The sequence below is a fragment of the Falco peregrinus genome, chromosome 9 (assembly GCF_023634155.1).
Source record: "Falco peregrinus isolate bFalPer1 chromosome 9, bFalPer1.pri, whole genome shotgun sequence".
Lineage (NCBI taxonomy): Eukaryota > Metazoa > Chordata > Aves > Falconiformes > Falconidae > Falco > Falco peregrinus.
The window spans coordinates 10137711-10155986 of record NC_073729.1 but is presented as its reverse complement, the minus strand read 5'-3'; the positions used below and the strand labels follow the sequence as shown (position 1 = coordinate 10155986).

The following is an 18276-nucleotide window of genomic DNA, read 5'->3' as shown; positions in this document are numbered from 1 at the left end:
ACTAGATTTCCAGAGCTGAAAGTTGTGCCACACCTTGATTCATCTGGCTTAAGAGACAAAACTCCTATCATTGTTTCATCACCACAACAAATTAACTGCCTTAGAGTTAACTATTAAACCAGCAAGTGACTCAAGATTTTGCACTAAAAAGTGACATGCTTCTGATAATACATTTGCAAAGATATTTATTGTCATAGATAACTAATTAAGTTATCTTTGGTAATACTCTACCCAACTTCCTAACGGCAAATAATTTTACAAAGAGAGAGATGCTGTAAACATGGAAGCTCCTATGTTTTGATCTAATGGAGTTGTACTGTAAAAAAGCTAGGCAAAAGTTGACAAGATGAAATTTTTTTGTACAAGACTGAAGAAAATCCCTTGTATGTGAACAAGACTGTTTTCCCAATTCATCTCTTTGGATAGACGCTCTTCTTGAGCAAAGGAAAATTAAAAAAAAAAAAAATTAAAAAAAACCAAACACAAAACCAAGGACATACACTCCACAGAATCCCAGGTACATTTCCCTACACTTGTGAGTTGTGGGAGGTGTGAATACTTCAGCAGAGGGAGATGTGCTCCATGTCACCAGCATCCTCTTCCCTACTTCCTTTCCTATATACATAGGAAAGAAGAGGTATCCATGATGCTATTCTCCTCCTGACTCTCTGGAGTTCCTAACAGTTCCTACACACTTGTTCTCATTCTGTTACTATCTGACCAGACTGAGAAGACATTTTCCCACTACTCCAGCTCCTTTTTCACTATCTCTGCTTCCTGCTTTGCTTGATCTTAGATTCAACATAGCTTGAGAGAAAGGCTTGGGAGGAAACAGTGCTTTTGCTTTCCACCATATCCCTTCAGCTACTGGTTCTTACTACGTCAGGTCTCACCCTCTGCAAACTCCTATTTGAATCAGTGAAAATCTCTTCGTTAGACAGTATCTGCTGCAAAAGTCTGGTAGGCATGGGAGAGTCTCCTTGCCCCATCAATAAAGGCACTATGTAGCTAACTGGCACCGATTAAAGACAAAATAAACTAACCACATGGTGACTGTAAGAAGCTTCTTGCCAAGATTTCTGTGCTCCTGAAAGAATATCTAAGTATCTTCTAATCCCAGTTGCAAAGTAAATCCGTACTCAATATAATTAGACACTGTTTCTAAGTGTCTAGACTCAAATCCACAATCAGTAGCTCTTATTCTATCACCTGCTCACTGCCGCTGCCCTACACATAATATTGCCTCTCCATGAAAAACGACAGTATTTAACTTCTAGGTTTAATGATAACTACCCATAAGGTATGGCAGAAAGTTTCTTCTTTTGGTGTCATCATCTTTACCATATTCAAAAGCACTACCTTTTCTCTGGTTACAACTTCAAGTAATTTTCCCAATATACTCTCTGGCTTACAAAGCAAATAAACATTAACAAAGAAAAGGTAACATTTATATTTCTACCATTTTGCAACACATTTCATGTATCAAAAGACACTGAAGTAATTACAATGTTGAGTATTATTCCAAATTCTTCAACAAAGAAGGTAAGTCATCAAAGCAAGAACAAGTACCTGTCTTATTTTAAGAAAGGCACCTTTTCAGTCCTTACCTTTCCACACACAAAATCTAACAAGGGCTTAATGTACAGACAATCTTTATTCAATCATATTCTTTTTTTATAACAACAACTATGCATATAATCAGGTAATGTAGCATAAGTGTGTGTGGGATTTTCATTATTCAGAATAAATCATATGTTATTCTCTCTAAAAGTAAATAGTAAAATCTTTTCCTTCAAAATGCCCTTTGAGTAGTAGGAGCTCACTAGGGTGGTAAAGGAAGCCTAACCAAACGATCAATGGCACCATCTAAAAGGAGAATTTCATTCCACAAAACCAGTTCCTACAGACATAAAGGACCAAACCCTCAAATATGCAACTGATGAGGTGCACATCTGTATACACAGACTCTCATGTCTAATCAGTATGTGTACTTCGTATGTATTACTAAATGGGCAACCAGCTTAGGAATATGTCATAACTAAGTAATATTGCATAATAGAGTATAATCTAAAATACACAAGAAATCAAGTAAAACAGAACAATGAAATAGAAAGCATGTTGATCTTGTTGCATTGGAGAAGATTGATCTAGTTAAACCAGGAACATGACTGGAAATGTGAATAATCAGGAAGATCTTTCCTCAGAGACAGAAATAGTGGCTTTAATAATAAAGACTGATCATACGTTTTATGAGGGCATTTTGGGTGGGAAACATGGAAGACAACTTAGATAAAAATAAGAAGGCATGCCTTGATGCACTGAGCACGCTAGAATTATGGTGAAATCTACCTCAGTGGGAACAAAAAAAAAAGACAAACCACACAGTTCTTGATTAGTGACTCCTTTGAAAGCAAATTGGTAATTTTTTTTCCCCATCCATTTATACCTCAGTCCTTCAGCTAGAGCTGCATGAAGTGCCATTTATTCTTTTTGTACTACACCTTTATTTTAGTGGAACATTTAATTTCAGTGTAAAATATATCAACCTCAATATCTAGCACATATACAGAACAGCTCAAGAAATATTCCTTCTCAGGATACAAACATAATCTGGGGGGTTTTTGACTGAAATTGTCAGAAGCCTACTGTTGTATCACTGTAATTAAAAGTAGTCTGGAAAGTAAAAAAAAATAAATGAAAAAAAAAATAGTCCCTCTCTAAACCAGAAGTAGTTACATAAAAGTAAAAAGAGATTATGAACCTAGTACTGAAAACATTGTGCACATGTTAAATTGTAGGCACTATGAATAGCCCCAGTCACTTTTGTGTGACTGCTTAAGTAGCTACAGCATAGCAAGTACAGTTTAAGAATCAGAAACACATTTAAAACAGAGGATGGTTCTTTCATTGGTTCAAAGCAACACAGTTCCATTTAAATCAATAAACCTGTGAATTCTGCATCAGTTGAAATGAGAATTTGACATAGTTAGAAAGGCAGTTGGTCACAGATCTACTGTTTACAGGTGTTACCTTATCAGACTGGGAAAAATTACACCAACAAGGTGCTGATGCCACCTGAGTAGCCAGTCACATCATATTAAACAGGCTTCAAGCTACAAACACTGATGCTAAGTTCTTGAGCCCAGGACACTGAATCAAAAGCCATTCCTAGGAAGTCAACATTTTGAATTAAGCAGAGGAATAGAGCAACAAGACATTAGGAATGACTTGCATAGGCAGCACAGAGCAAGGGACTAGAGCCTCCTAAGTAAACAGAATACGAGATCAGAAAAGCTAAGGGATAGAAAAGGATGTTTCTGGTCCTCGACTATCTCATAACAACAGAATTAAAATGTTTCCCTCTGGTCCAAATTCTGCATTAAGCAAAGAGGAAAGATCACTGTGTCTGCACCAAACTTTCACCAGCCTGGGCTGAGCTTTTATACACCCAGTGGCTTGTCAGTAAAAGCTGACAAGACTAACTATATGGGACAGAGGGCAGCAAGTTAAGAGTTGTGTAACCAAATTTAAAGAACTGTATATTAAAAGACAAAGGGAATTTAATTTCACAGTGCAAAGTACACCACCTAGGGACAAACCAAAAGAAGAAACTATATATTAAACAAGACAACTGTACCACAAAGTTGGTAAAAAGAACAAACGAGGCTCCCTGAAGGCAATTCCATGAAGTTACCAGCTCACACTGACAATATAAGAAGGAAAAATGAGTACATAGATTCACTGTTCACACAGAAAGACAGTCACAAAATATGATGCAACTCTCAAGGCAGGTTTATGTTACTGCTAAAACGAATTCTGGGTAAGTATGATCTGCCTGTACCTTACCCAAGATTCTGAAGCTTTGAGGAACAAGCAGTCATTAAGTTCAGAGTGCTAGGTTTTCACACTACCTCATGCAGCATGACACACAAATCTGAACAGGGACCCTGTAACTACTCACCACAAAAACAGGAGGAAGCATCCATCCTTCCTCTCAATTATTTTCTCTGTATCAGGAATGCACCCCAAAAACACTGTGAATAGCATTATGCAGAAAGTCATTGTGTTTTGCTTGTCAAAATAGCTTCAGAGGGAATGCAAATCAGACTTACTCTTTCACAGCAAGAATTCCACTGGAACTATAATTAAATACACAAGCAGCAAGATAAATCTACTGCTGGTACCAGGAAAAGCTTAAAAACCATCACAAAAATAACAACAAAACATAAAGGAGGACATGAGTCTTCTAACAATGGAACAGTCTTTAAACGGACTGGGAAATACATTCAATTTGCTGTAAATTATAGCCCTGATAGAATACTGCACATTAAGTAACAACACTGAGTGGCTGCTATAACAGGCATAAATTCTTCAGAAGTGCCCAGTACTGCAGCACTGCCAATGAAAGTGAGTGTCCCTGAGGCACTCTGGAAAATACTGTCACATGAATAGTCACTGCAGACTGCCTGTGCTGAAACAAAACTAGATTAATTCAAATAGTAGTAACACCCTTGATCTGCTGTGTTTGCCCTACAAATTAACAGTCCAGGTTAACACATTCCACAAGGGTCATAAATAAGGGTGTTGAGAAGTTTTGGTACGTTGGGGTGGTTGTCGGGTTTTTTTATTGTTGGCTTTGGTTTTTGATTTATTTTGTTGGGGGGATTCATATATGTATTGCAGGAGCATCCAGAAGCACCATCAGGGGTTATAGCTCCATTAGACTATCAGAGCAAAACATTAAAAAAGAAAGAGTTCTATTAGTTCCATGCAAAGTTAATTTTAAGGGGGAGAGGGGGGCAGAGCAGGGAGGTGACTTGTGAAAAATGTCATAAAAGCAGCTCCAAAAAAACAGTCACAATTTGCCTTCAAAAGACTCCAGATCTTCATTTACAAGTTGCGGGTTTCATTTTTGGCCTAAACACATGACAGAACAGACTTCTTCTGCGTAACATTTTAATTATGCTGAAAATACTTTTGTTTACATTCTATGCTTAATCACTACTCATAAAATTCATAATCTCATATAACACAAAATATGATTAGAGAATGCAACAAACACTAAGGAGGCACACAGAAAATGATAGTAACTATTGAAAGTACCTTTTGAAGTATCTGTATTTTAATATTTGTCTTGCTGCAGCCTAGTTTTCCCTTAAACTGCCAGTTTATCATCTCACCAAGGCTGTTAATTTCTAACCTGAAACCCAGTTCCTAAATCTTTTATTCAAGATCACTAATCACATAACTAATAACTGTGGATTTCTGCAACAGGACAAAATACATTAGCAAAACAGAAGTCAAACATCAGATCTAGATCCAAAACTTATTCCGATCTGAAGAGTATAGAGAAAGCAACTCCAAGACCAAATGTCAATTACTCTTTTCTTACAAGCTTTTGAGAAATCTATGTGGTAAGGAATCAAAATAATCTGTATTGTATTTGATCACTGAAATGAGTGCATTAAATGTTCTGAGTTTCTTAAGAGAAGGCCCACGCTGCCATCAGAAGTTTTGTGATTCAAGAAATCTGAGTCCAAAAGCTCAGAAGACTAAACAGTATGTCTAATTTTATCCTCTGACTGTATTAACATAGTGCTCAGCTTAATAGAACAAAAACATGTAATACTGCAGAACATTGGTCAAGAGATTAAATTCCTTATATTCAGTCTATTAACCAGCCATTGTCCACCAGAGAGAATATACATTATGTCGTATCATAAAATGGCAAAAGGATATTCCATTAATCTATATGTACATGGGAATAATTATTTTATCTTAGAGAGAATTTAAACCATTTAAATTTTTTCCAAATTGCGTCAGAGACTAGCTGCACAAAAACGTCTATAATATTGCCAGCTTGCCAATGACATCTATTCTCTACAAAGGTTCCAGCAGGGCCTCAAATGCACCAGCAGCCCTGAAATGCCCTGACCCCCTGCACCCACACAACCACTGCCCAAGGGCCCAGAGACTTTGTCATGGGACTATGCCGTGGCAGCCAGGGGCACCGTCCTGCCTGTCATTCTCAGCTCCTGGCTCATCCTCCCTCCTGGGACAGCCCACACCTCTCTGCTCCCAAACATAACTTGTCTTCTTGGGAAGGACAAAAGGGGACAAGTACTAGGCATCTATTTAATCTCAGTGGCCAAAATGTCAATTTAAAGCTATTAACAGGATTCCCTCTTTCACAGCTACAGCAATTTCCTTCGCCCAGAATTAAAAATGTAGAATCTGCCTTCCCCTTCCAATTAACTTGCCAGCTCTTTGTCTCATCCTCCACTTAAAAAAATATTCAAACCAGCAAGTTGGAAATAATTGGAACAAAAGCAGAGAATGCAGTCAGTGTCCAAGGCCTGTCAGAGATCTCAGTACAGGATCAAACCCATCTTTAAAAAAAGTAAGGTGAGATGAAAGCACTATCAGTATATGTTTAATTTCTATCTCCTTTCTTACCACATTCAGTACCTAAATCACTTCATAACGCTTGCTTATTAACATCTTGTTGTTCCTCAAATTAACATCAAATTGTGTTCCTGAATTAAAGCATTGATTTTTTTATTGTCATCTCAAAGCATGAAAAAGTATCTATTGAAATGTGATACATGGACTGAATCTCCAGAGACCTTGAAACATCTGTTCCTTTGACACTGTACTCTCCCAGTCGTTTGACTGCCATGATAATTCTGTTTATACAATTAAAAGATCAATACCACTGGTTTCCTGCTAATTATATTACTAAAAAAATAATAATAATATTCAAGTTGAGGAAATCAGGCACTGTTTGAGATGCTTTTACTATGCACACTGGAGAACACCTGCTACTCTGCAGGATTGTGATGGTGAGAAATAGGGAGCTTAAGACATTATCTTTCATTCCAGCACAGAATGCAGTGCTGGAATGAATGTGGTGATTAGTGTTTGAATAAGGACTTTATCTTTCAAGCAATTTCCCACCCCCTCACCCCCCACCCCCCCATTTCATTACTCAGTATATAATTTGGTCTTCTGTGATGCAACCACAATAGAAATGGTAAAAGTGACAGTAACAACTTTTCTGCAGAGCCAAGGAGGGAGGGAAAAGAACAGGCTATCAGAAAGAAAGGCTGCTTTTGGAAATTACTATTTGTTTTTCTGGAGGGTTCTTTCACCAGACATCAAGTAATTTTATTTATTTTTGTTGCTTAGTCTTCCAAGTTTCTTCCACTGCAATTTACCCTTTCAGATGCATTTAAAAAAGATTCCAGTGTTGAACAGAAAGCAAGCTAATTGCTTGATAATGACCTTTGAAATGCGCAGATTAACCTTACTGGCTTTAAATGGAATTTTAATGAGTTACTCTGAGTATAACTAATTATTTGCTATTTATACACAGACATGGACAGAGTATTTTTGATTAAATTAAATTTTAGCATGAGATGTTGTTTTAAGCTGCATTCTTTGCACAGATATACCTTAGAAGAGGCATACATATGTACCTATTCACACACACTCATGCTCTGGCTTGATAAGCCTGTCTAATGGCACGGTTTGAAACAGGATCCATATTCAGGTCCATGCTCTACCTGACTCCGGGTAATGCAAGATAAAACTTGCATAAAAATGCAAGAAGAAAAGAGATTTACATCTGTATCTCCCACATTTCATGCTAGTGGTCTGTGCATGATATGTTGGTGACATGCATTGGACACATGGATTAATTCTTACTAAAATCCAAAACTTCAGTTTGTGAAACTGAAGTCTTCCAATTTTAGCTGGCTAAAGTGACCAAAGACATTTCAGCAATTTCAGTACTAGTGCAAGCTTTACCTGATTGCTGCATTACTCTTAGCCGTTTGTTAAAAGAATTCAAATTTATTTCACTTTTTTGGATAACTTTTTATTTTTGCTATATTCATATGAACAATTTTGAACATATGAACAGTTTGACAATCCCATGAACAGTGTCACTTTATCATTAGAAAATAGTCTAATGGAAATCTTACTCTTCATAATACCTTTTGGATACAAAGAATGGTTTCTTCTTCTGACTAGCAATCTGTTCATCCCTTTATCTGTTCCTATTTATAAAATATGCTCCTGGCTACACTAACTTTTTTTTAATTTCCTGCAGAAACGTATGCAAATGTCATAAACAAAGCTAAAGTTCAAGTAGTTCTATTAAAATTCATGCATTGACTGAAGTAACAGAATAACTCCAGATGAATTTTTGCAAGCTTTGTAAATCTGGTTCATACAGTTCCCTAGAACAAGATTAAAAAAAAAAAAATTTCTCATACCTTCAGGTAGCTAACAAAAAAGCAATGCAAGTTTAAAAGTCAGCTTTAATAGGTTCTTTATAATATATGTCAGCAGATTTCCTCCAAGTAACAGTACTTGCTACTACATTGTTCTGTCACACTTCCCAGACTTCAAAGATAACTTTACCCTCAGAAGTTCACTGGACAAATTTGTGTACAGAAAAAAAATGTTTTTTCAAATAATCTAAAGGCTGTAAAATATTCTTGTCTTTGCCTGACTGACAAGTTCATGATCCACATTTCTCGTACAGCAGACAGACTGAATAGAACTGAAGCGGACAGAAAATGTGAACTATAAATCACCACCATTAAGGGTTTTCCCAGACAAATATAGAAATTTAGTTCATGAGGAGTTTGGCAGAGTGACGCATTTCTCATTTAAGCATTCTTGTGCGTGATGTTGTGCAACGAACAACAATATGGCATGCACAAACGATAAACCAGAGCTTCACTGAGTAAGTACACACTTAGTCACCTTGGTAAGCTGTAATCACCTCATATTTCTATAATAAAAGGAAGCAGAAAATTGGTGTGGAGTAAATAGAAAAGATTTCTATGTGCATTATGTGCTTACAAGCAGAAAAGGGAAGTTAGCTGACCCTCAGGAGTAAAGCCAAACTGCTTTACTTCACCCTCATCTCCTTTTGTTTTCTCATTTTACCCCCATACTTTGTACAATACAACTCGGTATTAGACATTTTTTCTTTACTCAGAAGGAGGATCATAGATAACATCAGTCCATTACTTGACAAGATCAGTCACCTCACAAATATGGTTGTAGACAGAGTGACATTTAACATGCTTTTCACCTCCATATTTAACACTGATCATGGGCCCTGGGACCCCCAGAGCCTTGTGTTAGAAGAGTGTGACTGGGGACGGGTATGATAAACTCCAGCCAATTTGGAACTCGTCTGAGCCTTGCTGTTCCAGCCAGACACATATAAATCTATGGGGCCCAATGGGATTCATCCCAGGGTACTGAAAAAGCTGGTTGACGTTAGTGCAGGACCTATCTCAACTATTTTTAAAATGGTCTTGGGCAACTGTAGAGGTCCCAATCGCCTGGAAGTTGGCAAAGGTGGTCCCAATTTTCAAGAAGGATAAGAAGGAAGACCCTTGTAATTACAGGCCTGTCAGTCTCACTTCAGTGCCCGGTAAAATTATGAGAAGGTTATTCTGAGAGTTAGTGAAAAACACGAGAGAGACCATGCAGCCATAGGTCATAGCTCCAGCATGAGTTCACAAGGGGAAAGCCCTGCTTAACCAACTTAATTTCCTTTTATGACAAGGTCACTCATCTAGTCAACCAAGGGAAACCAGTAGATGTGAGGGTTTTATTTTAGCAAAGCTGTCTCTTACAGTATCCTTCTGGACATAGTGTCCGGCATACAAAGTCTACAATACATGAGGTGACCAATTAGCCAACAGGTTGGGCTCTAAGAGTTGTACTAAATAGGGCTGCATCAGGCTGACAACCCATCACCAGTGGGGTTCCCCAGGGCTCAAACTTAGGGCCAATGCTCTTTACTGGTTTCGTAAATGATCTGGACACAGGAATTGTACATACATTAATACATTTTCTAATGATACTAAATCAAGAAGTGCTGTGGACTCCCTTAAGATGGGCAATCAGCAACCATATGAAATTTAACACAAGTGCAGGGTTCTGCAACTGGCATGGGGTAATCCCAGTTATAGGTGCAAACTGGGAGACAAGCAGCTGCACAGCAGCCCTGTGGAAAGAAATCTGGGAGTTTGGGTCAGTGGCGAATTGAATACGAGCTGTCCAGCTATTGTTGAAAGGTCTCAAGGACAAGACTTACAAGGAACAGTTGAGGTCACTTAGTTTGTTCAGTTTGGAGAAGGCCGAGGGGTGACCTCATCGCAGTTTACAACTTCTCCAAGGGGGGCAGTGGAGGGGAGACACTGATCTCCCCTCTGATGACCAGCGACAGGACACAAGGAAATGGAATGAAGCTGCATCAGGGGCAGTTCAGATTGGTTCTCCACTGAGAGGTCACTGCAACAGGCTCCTCAGGGAAGTGTTCAGCACCAAGCCTGCCAGAGGTCAAGGAGCATGTCTGGATGATGCTCTTAGTCATGTGATTTAGTTTTAGGTAGTTCTGTGAGGAGCAGGGAGTTGGTCTCAACAAGTCCTTATGGGTCCCTTCCAACTTGAGATACTGTATATGCATATCTGACTGTAGTTTAGAATATGAGAAGTCCCATTCCCCACCTTAAAGTTCCTCCTATGAAATGCTCACAGAAATTGCAAGCTATAGAAAGAAGGTGGGAATACAGCAACCAAATTTCTCAGAGCAGCAAACAAAATAGATACTTTAGAATTTTACTACTAAACTGGACTTATGCATTACTGTTCTGAATAACTATATGCATGCACCAAATGATCAGCTACATAGTACGATATAGTATGGTCTCAAAAAAAAAAAAAAATTAGTGCTAAGTGTAAAGCCATAAAGGTTCTTCCATAGAAGCTCCTTAATCTTATGAGCAAAAGAATATTGTAACACAGAGATTCAAGAATTACCAGAAAAATAAATGCAGCATGGTTCTTATGCTTACAAAACACCATTTGCCTATTTCATACAGTAAACTCTTACTAAGCATTTAATAATGCAATTCTAAAATGGAATTTTCACAAAAAAATATTTACTGTCCTGGATGAAAGCGGAATAAATGTCAATTTCTTTAAGTCAAACAAAACTATGACATCTGCAGTCTAAATAGAGCTAATCTTCTTTCACTATTTATGAGTAGTATGGCATTTAAGTAACTCAAATAAGTAAGTCAAATATCACAAACTACCTGGACGGGACAAATAAAATTCTACAGTCAAAATACAAAGAAGTTACATTATTGGCCATGCTTGGGATCTTTCTAGTCAGATTCCAATATCTTGCAGTTGGAATGTATCCAGTGTTTGATAAACAAGATTTGAGAACATGCAAAATAAAAGTATATGAAGCAACCTGCTTCTGATTCAAGGTTTCTTCCTAACCGTCAAAGTTCACAGCTCTGTATAGTCACTCAAATTATCATACTTCAATACTGTTAACTTCAAATACAATTTTACTTACTGTAGACAATTATGGGTTTGCAAAATGTATTCCTTTGAATAGATTTGTCCCCCATTACATTAAACAAAAAAATGCATTCTACAATCCTCGTACAAGGAAAATATATTTTAAAATAAACTTCATGTGGAATATAGCTGGTAAGCAGAGGAGGACACAGCTAGCCTAAATCCTATGAGGACCTAGGTTCTCACTTATATAGAACCTGTATTTTCACTGTAACTGATATATCCTGATATCCTTAGTCTTCAGCACAGCTGATTATGAGGCTGCAACATTCAGAAAATATTCTTTTGTTTGGAAGTAGAGCTGTTCTTTAGACAAACATGTATTTCCCATCTTGCCAGAGTACAGTAGTATGTGTCCTGACTAAGTCTTCTAGTTTCCTTTTCAGTAAAGGGACAGAAAAAACCCCAAGTTTTTTCCATTTGCAATCCTTCCAAACAGAGGATATAGTACAACCTGAAATCAAAAAGCTGGATACTTCCTACACAGAAAAAGTTGTAATTCTTCTGTACCAGCATTGGCAGAGCTGTAACACTGCTACTTGCCCCAGAATTCTTATAGAGCAAATAGCAGTAGAGAATGCTATTAATACTACTTCAAATTTCATGCTTAATTTATGAAACCTTCATTTAAATCTCCTTGTTAGATGGCTAGAAATTCAATATTATTTGTGCTTTTTTTATTTCAATTTAAATTAAGCCTATCTTTGGTAAGTGGATCAGAGGACTGGGGGGGGCATGGTTTGGTTGGGGTTTTTGTAATTATTTTTTTTTTTAATCGTCATTACTCTCTTCTTAAAATTTCAACCAATCAGTCTTTGAGGAAGGGCATCTGAAAATCATGGCACAGTAAAGATAAAAGCAATTCAACAGTAGCAGCAGTTTTCATACTAAGAACAATTAAACCTGAATTAGAATAAAGTGATCAATGCAATTAAAGTCTTACATACAGATGCTGTAATAGGCATATTTCGGTGCTTAGTCTCAAATAAGAGTCCGTGACCTAAACAAAAGTTGCCACATGCCTTACACAATGCTCAAGAAGGGGTTAGAACAAATTTAAGTCAGCAGAAAAAGAGTAGCATCACCAAAACCTACTACAGACAAAACTTTTTAATAAACAGTATGTCTCTAAATATCTTTTCCAGGTGTGATGGAAAGCATTTTAATTCACTAGAGATCCATAGCCTAGATCTCCCTCCTCTAAGAAAGGTACAGATTCCTTAAAGAGCTGACTGGCACCTGCTCTACTCATGTAAAAAACTACTTGAGAAAAAGAAGTTTCTATTGTTCGTGGAAGAGCCTAGCAATCACCTTTAAAATATAAAGCTTGACTTGAATTTTCTCCTCACAATGAAGGAGCTCAAATTTAGGTCTTTATTTTCCCAGAGAACATATTAACAAGCAAGCTACAATATTCAGATGAAGCTGCATTACTGTAAGGAAAACAGTTCAAGAATCCTTGGGTCAAGTAGAAGGATCTGCATGAGAGGGCATCTCAGCATCTCGCTAACAATTCTAACATGTGTTATTAGCGATAATAAACTTTACTGGAAGCCAGAACAAAACCCTCATGGTAGTCCTCTTTTCAGACAGATGCTCTGTTGAGTGGAATACAAAAATATCATATATTTTCTTGATGGCATATGTACAATTACATATGCCTTGAAGCCTGCTCACCACGTAATCACACAAAAGTAACAATTCCATTAATTTCTAATGCTCAGCTGATGAAAATTCAGAAAGTTTTAGTCATGCTAGAGAACTTTCAATTACAAAAGCAAAAAAAATCCAGACTCCACACACCACCAGAAAGCACTCACGAGTTTTATCAGAACTGCAATTTAAACATGTAAATTTGACGGAAATTATGCCTTTAAATGGCTAATATTTTATGAGCAGGAATAAGATTCAGGCTTTTACTTGTAAGATACTGAACATGTATATACAGAAGATAGCCATGGAAAAACAAAAAGAGCACAAATTCCAGAATGTTTCAATATGTTACAGTCTCCCGCCGTTAATCTTCTGACAAATGTTTGGTGTTTTATGGAATTAAAGGTCAAATACCTCCTATAATGTTTAGGAGGAGCAGAGGCAGGTCACTCAGAAACACCTAAGTTAAATTTCTACCTTCTATAGTCTCATTTTCAACATGCAATGCTACAAGGAAAAAGCCATATCATTTTTCCACACATCTATCCATTACACACAATCCTCCTCCAATGCAGACTTACCAGGGAGAAAGGTGGCTCGAAGCTAACACCCTCAAGTACCAAAACATCTCATTTTTGCTTCCTACTACAGCTCCAGGCTTGAAATTCTTCCACAGTATTTGTTACCATCTGCTGAATAATGGTATTCTTTCTCTGCCATAACGACAAAAAGTATTTTCAGGACCACTTTCTGGAACATACAAAATAACCACACATCTGATAATCAGCAGTAGTTCTACACAAAGTAGATGCTGAACTATTCTCTCTACCAATCTGTCAATCATCCACCAACAATCTGCAAGATCATTGCTTAACATTAGACCAAACACAGGCCCTCTGGACAGGCAAAATGACATGAAGTTCATTTAAAAATCTTCCCCCATTAAGTGTTCTTACCTCAGGTGATTAGATAACTGCCTGAGTAGTAAAGATGTCCAAGACAGTAATCAAACAATTGGACTAACAAGGAGAAAAATACCATCATTGTTTAATGGAAAGTTAACTTAAAACCAGCTGTTATTTCAGCAAAATCTGGGGGGAAACGGTGTGTTGATAATACTAAATTAAAGGAAAATATCTGGCATTAAGAATGCCCAAACTGTTCATGTTGCTTGTCACAATAACATTCTTGATAAATAACTGAATAAATCTGAGTCAAGCTCAGTCTACTGCCTCTGAGGAACTAGAGGCTCATTACCAATATCATTATCTAAAACTAATTAGTAGTTGGTGATTGTAGCCTGCTGGCACTAGAAAGCTGATTAACATTCCTCAGAAACAAACAGGGCTGGACTGGGGGAGGAGAGGGATATTTCCCTTTTTCTTCAACCTCAAATAGCAGAAAGGGAGTTAAATAATTAACTATTTATACCTGTGCACGTTGCAGCTTAGTTTTTTCCATTAATCTGTGAAACACAGTGATACCGGATGTGCTTGAGGCTTTTTCATTGCTTGGCGTACATTGTGTTCTGAATTTTTTGCCTGGTTGGGTGACAGAAATAGAAATCAAGTGCAATTAAGTATTTTATTACCATTGTTTAATTAAATAAATACTGGATTAACTTGTCAAAGCAGATTTCGCTGGCACGCTAGAACAGCATTTTCGTTTTTCTTCATGAATGTAATCTGTGCCTAAATACTGTGATGATTAGTATAATTACTTTGAATAATACTGGGTGTATTTAGGGGAGAGGGATGGACCAATTATTGACTATTCCATAGAAAACATTTCCTTTCATTTCCCTAATAATATTCTATGTAACCATTTTTCTCCTTTGTTAACTGAAGAATGGGTTCCTTTAAAAATCGTAAAAAGAAGTTCAGGACAAATTTCCATAGTGGTCAAAAGTTCCATATCAGAAGAAAGCTCTGCAGTGTGATGTAAGTCTTGGTGTCTTATTTAGTGGACACAGTAAGGGTCATATTTGCAAGTAAATTTTCAAAAAACTGTGTATTTTCAAATATGTGTACTGGAAAATTTTCCTTTTGCTACTATCCAGCTACCTTGTAAAACATGTGTTATTAAAAGTAGTTTATTCCCAGTGTAAACCTCTACTGTAGTAAAAGATCAGATGAGCAGGAGGAGGTAAAGTTTTACTTGTACCTCTGCTGGTTTCTATATGGTGAAAAATACATATCTATGCATATACATATATATATTAATATACACAGATACACATTGATAATGTATGGAGAAAACCAGATTTGTCAACTCTGCTGCAAACAAGTGGGGGGGGTTTAAATCATTTCTTTGATGTAATATTCTAGATTTAATCACTGCGACACAGCTAAGAGGCGATGCTCAACAGGCACTGCATCCAGCGCATTACTGACCTCCAATGGATGCAGGTGCTCAGCTCTATCACCAAAAGTATTTAAGGCTGTTGAGATTCTTCTTCAGTTTAAATATTTTCCTTTATTTGGAATAGCAGGATGTGAGATTATCCCTCTACTTTTATGAGCCATCAGAAAACCAGCATTCATGAAGGCCTAAGCACACAAAAATATGCTACATCAGTATTATAAAGTATACTTGGTTTTGACAAAAAAAATTACTTAAAACAAGAAGTAACATGGCACAAACTAAAGGACAAGTAGTATGCTATATCTAAATTTAAAGTCTGTACTTGTGCCATACCTCAAACACTAGAAATTTTGTTCAAAGTCATTTATTCGTAACAAGATTAAATACAGCTTTGACATAATGTGTGCAACATTTAAATTATGCCTTGGTGCAAAAACTAGCATGAAATATTTGTACAAAGTAGTGCGTAGTAGCAGTAACACTAAACTAGACCATGTTCATTACAGTAGAATAAAAGGAAAACACATTTCTTAAGCTTTAGATTTCAATAGAGGCATTTCTATGGCTGTATTTATAATACTCAGACTCAGAAGAAAAGTTCACAATTCATATACAGCAACTGAAAAAAAACCCTAGAGATCTTTCTGGTTAGAGCAATAGTCTGTAACAAGGTTGATACCTTTTATATAAATACATGTCTGAACGTTACAGAATTTTACAGTTGAAACTGGAGTTCGTGCATTCGATGTAGAACATCGAATAACCTAGGTTAGGAGGACATCATGTGGTAGAATAACGTATGAACACTGTAACTCCCAAACAACACGCCGTCTACAGCTGCTGCCCCTTGCAGCCAAAAATACTAAATACTGTTGACAGACTCTGACTCTAGAAGCAATCTCCAATATTCGATATTAGGATAAAAGAGAGAATTATTAAGATGATCTGCAATTCTGTTACAAAGGTGTGGGTGAACGACTGGATTCAGCGCAAGTTTCCTCAGTTACTAAGCCCTAAGCAGCCATTTTAAAATTTTAGAAGTACACAGTCCCATTTACAGGATTAAATTTCACCCTTCCATGCACTTCGCTCAAACGGTCTTTGCCAGAGCCCTACCAAAAGCAGTAATTTGTGCATCTGTGACCTGAAAGCATCGATAAGCAACTCCACGGAATATACGCAAGAGCTTCATCCTATCTCATCAGTAAAATCTCTCGTGAACAACTCCACCATTACTAGCACATGAATCCAAAAAATGTAGCTCTAGACAAGTATTTCTGGAACTATGTGATTTATGTTGCATTTCTCTAAAAAATCCATATTATTTCCCTTGTCAGAGGCCGATAATAAATCCTTAGAATATCAGATGAATCTACTTAAACCTTAATTTTAAAAATTAAAAATAAAGCAATCCACTATAGTTATAATACTATCCATAAATTATGGAGTCAGTTCAGATTGTTATGGTATCAGTCCAGGAAATCAGAAAAAATTGCAAGAACAGAGAACAATTTAATAGAATGGCTAAGGATGGACAAACCTCTACATGTTTAGAATTTCATTTCAGATAATCACTGAAGACAATGGAAGTTCTGAACCAGGAAAAAAAAAACCTGGAAAACAGCAATTCTAAGGGGATTTTTCTCTTTCCTATTTCTGGCCAAAAGATATAGGGGTTCAGATCATGCTATTTCCTTTCACAAAATCATAGACTCACTCTTGAAGTATTTTTTTTTTACTGAATTAGAAAAGCTAACATAGAGACATTAACAGTACTTTTCAATGTGTTCTAAAATTAAGTGTTCCCTACGGATGACAAGAATTCTGTAATGCTGACTGCAAACACACAACTGAGATGTCCTGAAATACTTCTGTTTACAAGGCTTTTGTAATCAGTCTCAGCCTTAATACTCAGAAGAGCCAAGCATTTCTTCCCCTACTACAGCATCATTTAGCAACCCTGGATCTTCCATCCTATTCCAACATTCTTAACAGAATACATATTTACAAAATAATAGTTTGTGAACTCCCATAATTCACCTCAGTGAGCAGTCTCAGATATATCTTAAAGCTTTAAACCAACCTCCCCAGAAGAGTTTTGAAAACCCAAGAACCTGCACAATCAAGTCTGCAAGCTGGGTAACCACCTTTCAAGCACAGGTTAACTAGCCACGAAGGCTGGACAAAGAAACTGGGTTTCTAATCAGTGGGATCCCAGAACAGCATTCTGGCAGGAGTAGCTGGAAAGAAACAAACACCTACACGCCATGTTTCATATGTATATCCTGCATTTTATCAGTTGGAAAGAAGCTTACTTAGCAGCGGCGCTGTCAGAGGAGGGGAAGTTTATTATGAAAAGAGGCATCTCTGCTATCAGTGAGCAGGGCTGAGGCGTCTAAGTTCATCAACAACATTTTTAAAACAGTGTAGGATATCTCAGTACAGTTGAGATGGCTGAAGAAGTAGTTTCAAGACTGAGCTTGGTTGGTTTTGGTAGGATTTATGAGATGGGATGCCTGCTGCAGAAGAGAGGTGGATTCTGTGATACAAAGAGTCACTTCCAGTCTCACATTCCTATTCTGCAGGCAAGGCTGGGAAAGTATTTGGAATGTAACAGCAGCAACTTGCACCAAGACCATAGTTGTTCACCGCCTTGGTGAGAATCAAATACAAAAGAAAAGAAACCTGCTTCTCAGGTTACCCTGACACAGCAAAATGGAAAACTGCATGGCTAAAATCACACCACACAAAAAGGGTCACAGGGTCACCAGGTCTCTTTGTGGCTACATTAAGTAAAACTCATAACTGACTCAAAAAAAAAAAAAAAAAAACCCCAAACACATTTTGGCCTTA

General features: G+C 37.2%; 1 long non-coding RNA gene across 16 annotated transcripts in view; it reads right to left on the bottom strand.

Annotated features, from left to right (window-relative positions):
* LOC106112084 (uncharacterized) overlaps nucleotides 1-18276 on the bottom strand; it is a 316631-nt gene that overhangs the window by 273150 nt on the left and 25205 nt on the right. For 12 of the 16 annotated variants that reach the window (XR_008748682.1, XR_008748679.1, XR_008748677.1 and 9 more), the window contains 3 exons: nucleotides 15453-15608; nucleotides 14491-14600; nucleotides 13641-13772 (listed from right to left, as the gene is read on the bottom strand). The exons of 1 other annotated variant lie outside the window; for it this stretch is intronic. This is a non-coding gene — a long non-coding RNA (uncharacterized LOC106112084). Of the gene's footprint in view, nucleotides 1-13640; nucleotides 13810-14490; nucleotides 14601-15452; nucleotides 15609-18276 lie in introns of all 16 variants that reach the window. 3 more of the 16 variants (XR_003551924.2, XR_008748686.1, XR_008748674.1) reach the window with 2 other exon arrangements.